Genomic DNA, 7358 nt, shown 5'->3' with positions numbered 1-7358 from the left:
GTCGTGGAACCGGTGAATTGTTTGCAATTCCTTGCAGGAAATTCTTGACCGAGCTCAGATCAAGTGAAGGTTTTATACAAGAAGAAGATCTTGGGATTTAGAATTTTGTCTGTGTATTGAAACCTTGTATCAACGAATTCGGCATTATTGATAATTACAGTTCTCAATTTCATTTGAAATTGAGAGGGAGACGTACCCACACGCGAGGACGACGTGGGGAACTTCCTTACCAAATCTCTGCGTATCGTATTCTTTCCTTATCTCTCTTTTCGTTTTCAACAGTTTTTGTAATTCCAGTTAGTGTGTTGTGGCTGTATTTTTCATGATACAATAGTGGCAAGAAAACTTCTTTAACTAAAGTCCACCATTGTTCATCATTGATCACATACACACCAACTGTTTGACAAAACTGTCAGCTGAGTTTCATTCATTGGAATTAGGATTTAGTGATAAGTGCATTCAATTAGATAAGATTCTGGTGTTAATAATCTCTGTCGTTCTAATTCAAATCCAGCAATAAATTCGCGTGTCCGGTTTTCTAGTAGCGGTTCAGAATAGACGGAAGTCGATTCGGAACTGAAATTTTCCGCTAAGTTTCAATAACTCTGATAAAATTTTAAATCCGTTTATTTTAAAAGAGGTGATCTATTCACCCCCCCCCCTCTAGATCACTAGCCACACCGTCTAACATGATCAATACCATCCATTCATTTTGAGGGATGAAATGTACATTTCATCAACCCCCTAAATCCAATGGTATTAATCAAACAAAAATTCAAATCAACCATGATAAAGGCCAAATGGAAAGTCAAACATCACAAAGTCAATCAAAAGACTCAACAATATTTTTAAACAATTACACAATTAAAAATCAAATTTAAAATGAATTAAAATGCATTTTTAAATGGACAAAACCTCAAATCTCTTCAAATCACCAAATAATGGCCAAGGGATTTATCCTAGGTCAAACAAGGTCAAAGGACCTTAGACAAAAAAATTTAGAATTTTTGAAAAGTCAGAAGTATTTTAAAATATTTAAAAACAAGTCAAAAATCATTTAATTCATGAAAAATATCAAAATTAATCCAAAAAATGATTTTAATTTAAAATATTGAAGAGGAAAATATTTAAAGATTTTTGGTGAAAGTCTCATATTTTTTGGATAAAAAATGAATTTAATATGAATTAAACAAAATAAAGGGGTTTAAAATAAAATCATAATTAATAATAAAAAGAGAAAAAACAAGGGTCATCAGATCTCCCTCATTAATTGAGGTGGCATATCTGATGGCTAACATGCGCACTCCATAATGCACCACAGTCAATGTGTATACACGCGTGGTAATCAGAAGCGAGGGTCAGGATTAGAACATTCAAACAAGATCAAATGGTTGGGAATATGCCAACACACCACTGGAGCCCTAACTCCGACCTTCTTCTCCGGTGGACCTCACCGGACTGGCCCACTGTAGCGGGGTATTCGTTACCTTATGCTTTATTGACTAAACCAAAAGTAAACATAAGATTCGAGTCGCCACCGCACTTTTATTTGTCCAAAACAAAGGCTAAAAAGCGAACAAAAGCCAAGTAAGAAGTTTTATCAAATCAAAAACTAATAAAAATGTCAGAGATCTAGGTAAGGGGGTTGGTTAAGAGATGGGAAGGGTTTACACACCCAAAACATCCTTAGTACTCTAAGGGAACCTCTTTTTGCAAATATGTGTTGTAGGTTGGTATTTGTGAAAATATGTGCAAGGTGGATTGGGGGGATGAGAAAAGAATAGATTATATTTACAATTTTTGTTGTTTGAATGGATGAACCTATTGCCTACGTACCATTACAAAGGTAGGACCAAAACCTCGTAGTTCAGGGTAAAAATCTCAAAGATTGGTGAATTGATTTGATCAAAAGCCTTAAGGTCTTTCGTTATCAAAGGGAGAAAACTCAACCTAAACCAACAATCCACCATGTGAGGAAGGCTTCAACATACTAGTGAGGGGTTAACCCTATAATAAGTATGGAAGACTTATAGTCCAATCACCAAGGATAAGGTGAGGTTTAAATCAACCACTATGATAACTCAAACCTATGGCTAATGTTTATGAAAAGTTTTTAACAAAGGTGGCCATTGGAACCACAAAAACAACTTAAAGTGAGTTGTATTTACAAGTTAGGTTTATTTACAAAATGAAGTCAAAGTTGGATTAAAATTTATTCACAATGAGTATCAATGAATTTTTTTTTGAAAAGTCAAAGGCATAAGGCCTAGGTTTTTAATTTGAAACAAATTCAAAGTTTGCACAAAAAGAGTTTGACTTGAGTTAGAGTGAGGAGAAGAAGAGAAGGGTTAGTCCTAAAGCATACAAAGATAAAGAGAGATGATAAAACCCTTGGAGTTCCTTTTCTTGAAATCATAGAGATGATTCAAGATGCTCCTTTCCTTTGGACTTAGCAAACAATAAGCAATCACACAAATTAGATTCAAGCTCCTAGGATCTCCAATTGGCTTGTCTCTCATAACTTGGCTACTCATGATAATGGTCATTCTTACTATCTCAAGATGAAATCCCTATCACACAAGAGCAAACATCAAAAAAGTTCACAACACAATAAGGGGAGTGGACAAAAAAAGAGTTTTGGAAAGGAAGTCCTTTGAAGTCAACTTTGACATTTAGCATTCTAAAGGCATGATGCCTAGTTGCTCTTCAACAAATTTAGCATTCTAAAGGCATGAGGACTAGTTGCTCTTGAACTCCTTAAGCATAGGTAAGTCCTAATTCTAAGTCCTTTCTCCTTTTTGCATTGGGTTCACACAAACAAAGACAAAACAACCACAAGACAACAATATATTTATATACAATAATGAGCTCAAATGAGCAAAAGGAAAAGGACATAAACATAAAATATATGCTCAAGTGAGCAAAATGAAAAGCAATATGAATAAATGAGAAAGAAGTAAATTGCATTAAAGTAAATTGCAAGAAATTAAATGCTCAAATTAAAGTTAGTAGTTAGTGAAGTTATGTTAGTTTGTCATAAGACAATTTAGCGCTATGTTAAGCAATCGTAAGTGGACTAATGTAGTAGTAACACCTATCTGAGGCCGGTCAATAAAAATATAGGTAAATAAACACAAGTTAGAGATCATGACTAGTAAGCCAAGCTCTTACAACTTGCCATGCCAAAAGAAAAGAGAAAGGCCTTGTATGGACTTTAGGTTTTTTGCTTGACCAAGAAGCAACCTATCTTAGACACAAAGCAACTCACTTGATCTTGGATCAAGTTGAGTTTGATTTGGATCAAAGAAGGTTAAACCTCTCATTTGTCAAGACCAACCATAAGACATTAACTCATTGGCCCAAAAAATAAAAAGAAAAAGATGAAGATGAAATGAATGGAAAGAGAATTCAAATATCAAACACAATTGGTTAAAAGTGAATCAAATCATCATCAACCAATACTAAACAGAAGAGAAATGAAGGTTACAAGTCAACAAGTCAAACATATTTTTTTGGTATTTTTGAATTAAAAATAAATGCAAAAATAAAATGGACAAAATATGGTCAAACCTCAAATTTAATTCAAATCGACTTGAACAAGTCCAATTAAATTCTCATAGGTCTAACATGGTCAAACAAGCTTTGACAAAAAATTTCAACAATTTTTGAAATCAGAAACTATTTTAAAACAATTAAAAACAATAAAAATAACACAATATGAATTAAAATCTCAAATCAATTAAGAAATTGATGAGACCATTTTTCATTGACTTATCATGATACATATGTGTTAAGAAAATATTTTTGGATTTTTCAGATATCAAAAAGTAATTAAAATGAATTAAAAACTATTAAAAACCAAATAATTCACAAAAAATATTAAATGAAGTCACAAAATTAATTAAAAATCAAAATATGAAACTAGATTTTTCAAGAAATTTTTGGCATTGGTCTCATATTTTTGTGACTTCAAATAAAATATTTATGAATTTTTTAAAATAAAAGGAATTAAGTGAAATTAAAACAAAAATCAGAAAATAACAAAAATGCGCAGCCACATGATCTTTCATTAATTGACCTGGCAATGATCTGAGGGCTTAGAAGCGTTGATGCATGAAGGACCAAAGTCAAGCGCGCCACATATGGAATTAAAATGAGTCAACATAAGCAATGGCCACGATTAGAACGTTTGAACATCATCCAAGGGCTCAGAGGCTCCCACGTGGGGATGGTGGTGGAAAGCACCATCTTCTCCGGCCAGACAACTAATTCCGGCCACCACGCGCAGGGATTCAAACTTTAATGAAAATGAAAAAGCAAGGCATCAAAATTAAGCTGAGGTGATGTACATCACCCATGTAACCATGGATCTTTCTCAAAAATTTTATTTAGAGAGAAACAAGAGCTTGAAAATCATGGTGCTTGATCTGAAACAGCACGATTTACAAAATTGAGACCACCACTGCCTGCCTCATGCTTGAGGACTTCAGAAAACAGTTCAAACCAAAGAAATTCACATCATATAGCAAGATCTATATCAAGAAAATTGAGGTTCTACCTCTGAAATGCAGCTTCAAACAACATGAATTCTCCAAGCTTTTGATCCAATCCTGATCTGGAAATGTAATGATGATGCAAGGCTAAGGAATTAAGACTTGAAGATCAACTAATGATGTTGAAATTCAAGCTTGAAATTGAAATTGAAAACTGAAATTCCTTTAGGTGAGGGTTTGGTTTTCAATCCAGCAGCGTTTCAGATCTCCTTCAGGTTGATTTTTGAATGAGCATGAGCTTCTATTTATAGCTGGAATGGATGCAAGGCGGTGTTTGGCTCGTGTGCATGAAACTTGGATCCCTCATGCATGGGCCTGTACAGGCGTGTGCAAAGCCCAAGAATGAACAGAAATGCATCCTGAGATCAAATGTAGTTGAATTGGACGTGCACAAGAGGCTGCACAAGCTTGCGTTCCAAGTTATGATGTGAATTGCAAAAATGAGCATAAACATTAAGCTCTTCGAAACTCCCACATGGGAAATCCAAAAATGGTCATGTGAGTAATGGTTGGAAAGCTCTTGGAATAAGGAACAAAAGTCATGTTGGGAAAAAATTCATTTGGAGTTTGGAAATTTATGAAAACTGGCGGTAAAGTTTTGGGTACAAAACATGTCTAGGTTCCCTTTGAAATTTTTTGCCAAGAGCAAGCAACTTCAAACCCTTATGTTTCAATGATGCAAGCCTCAAATGGAAAAACCTACAACAACAAAGTTGTATATCTTTTCAATATAATCAATTTAGACTCAAGTTTTTCATCATTTGGATTTTTAATGAGAAAGTTATGGGCACTTGAAATTGGACATTTTTCAAATTCAATGGCTTTGGTCCAAAGTGACCTATAATGTTTTGTATTATCACATGTATTTATTTTAGGATTATGAAATTTTGTCCAACATAAAATTTGAAGTAGACATCTTAATATTTCCAATTCAATTGGTATCACCTCAAAATCATAAAAAATAAGGAAGTTAGGTCCTTGGGAAGTTGACCCAAAATTAGGGTTTCAGTCAAAATGACCTATAATGTTTTGAAATGAATGATGACCTTCCAAGTTTCAAATGGATTTTTGATGAACATTAAAGTTGTTCATATGGTTCTTAAGAACATTGTTTCTCTTGGGGTTATTTTCATTTGACAAACACATCATAAGTTGTGTCTCAGTGATCCTCAGTTTAGTCAGATGACTTGACTGGTCAACTTCTCAAGGTCAAATTTCAAATCTTGATGAATGAATGATTTAGGATACTCACATAGGCTCATATATGCATAAAATAATTAATTAAATAACTTACCTTTATTAAATTTGATCATAGGTTGAGGTTGCTTCATGAGCAAGGCACAGTTAAAGCACAGTTGAATTAGGGTTTCCTTGGGAAACAATCCTCAAGCCCTTTGGGTTATCTTGATCAAATTGGCAAATTGAGATACTTGGAAGACATATATGATGATTAGGAGATTTATGGACCATTTTCATGCTTGTTCTCATCTTCGTCTAGCCACTTCATTGAGCTTAGGAGCCTCCTAGGAGCACATGATCACTTGAGCATCAAAACAAAAAGAGTTAGTGACATATTTTTGTGCTTTTGGTTAGTAAACAAAATAAGAAAAACAATAATATACAATTCAAGCATGCTTGGTGGTCTCAAACCAACTCACACGAGTCCCAACCCTAAGGTTAAGGAGCCACACATGCTATGATCCTTGAGGCAATGCAATGAGCAAATGATATGATGCCATGAGGTATCTTAGGGTCAAAATTAGGGTCTTACAGATGCCCCTATTTAAGGTCATTCTAGCCGGAGATATGAAGGTTAAAATCTTTGTCTCGACGAGGTAGAATGAGCTTAAATAATAACAAAGAGACGAATTTTGGTCCCTAAGAGACCTCATGATGCAAATGTATGTATGCGAAATAACATCTTCATGGTGAATATTTACCACAAAGGAAAAGAAATCGGGAGAAACTGAAAAATCCATAGGAGTAACACACTCACTAGGGAGAAAGAGACTCTGGGGGGAAAATAGGGTAAAAATGCGTGAGCAGGTCACGAATTAAAAACTTGCTGGGAGACACAAAGGGATTCCATGAAAATATATCAATGAAAAGACTTAAGCTGACGCAAAGATGCATGTATTGGGGAATATGCCAATACAGCTAAACTATCCACAAAGGATACTTCTGATAAAAATCCGGACTCAGGCGGATATGTCCACAAAGGACTCAGCCGAGGAAGAAACAATGAGATATTACCGGTTACTGGGTAATAAACTCACAGAGAGTCATGTTATCGGAACACCGGCTACTGGGTGAGAGAACAACACGCTCAGGGAGAAAGAATATCTAAGACCGGTATAAGGGTGAGAGATATCAATCATCTAAAACATCTGAGGAGCATCCAAAAGGCACATCTCAACTCAGTGAAATCTGACTCCGCAGGGGACAAAAAGTCATAATAGGGAACAAAGGGAAGGAATACCAGGGATACCGGTTACTGGGCATATAATAGGTGACCAACCAGGCGTGAATTGGGAACAAATCCAAGACACTCATCATTCAAAAGGAGGGCTGAAAAAGCAAACTCAACTTACAGGATAAGTATTCGATTCCACAAGGAAATACAGATCTTACTCAATTGGGGAAGAAAAAGACTTCGACTGAAGAGCGCATGAGATATATTATCTATTACCGTCAGAACGTAGATAACATACTCGCATGGAAGATTATCCACAACCGGTTACTGGGTTAATAAAGGATAAATCGACCGAAAAGAAAGGACATCAGGATACCGGATACTGGGTATAA

The sequence above is a fragment of the Lathyrus oleraceus genome, chromosome 6, assembly GCF_024323335.1.
Source record: "Lathyrus oleraceus cultivar Zhongwan6 chromosome 6, CAAS_Psat_ZW6_1.0, whole genome shotgun sequence".
NCBI lineage: Eukaryota > Viridiplantae > Streptophyta > Magnoliopsida > Fabales > Fabaceae > Lathyrus > Lathyrus oleraceus.
The sequence above is the reverse complement of the archived record's forward strand: the minus strand, read 5'-3'. Positions refer to the sequence as shown.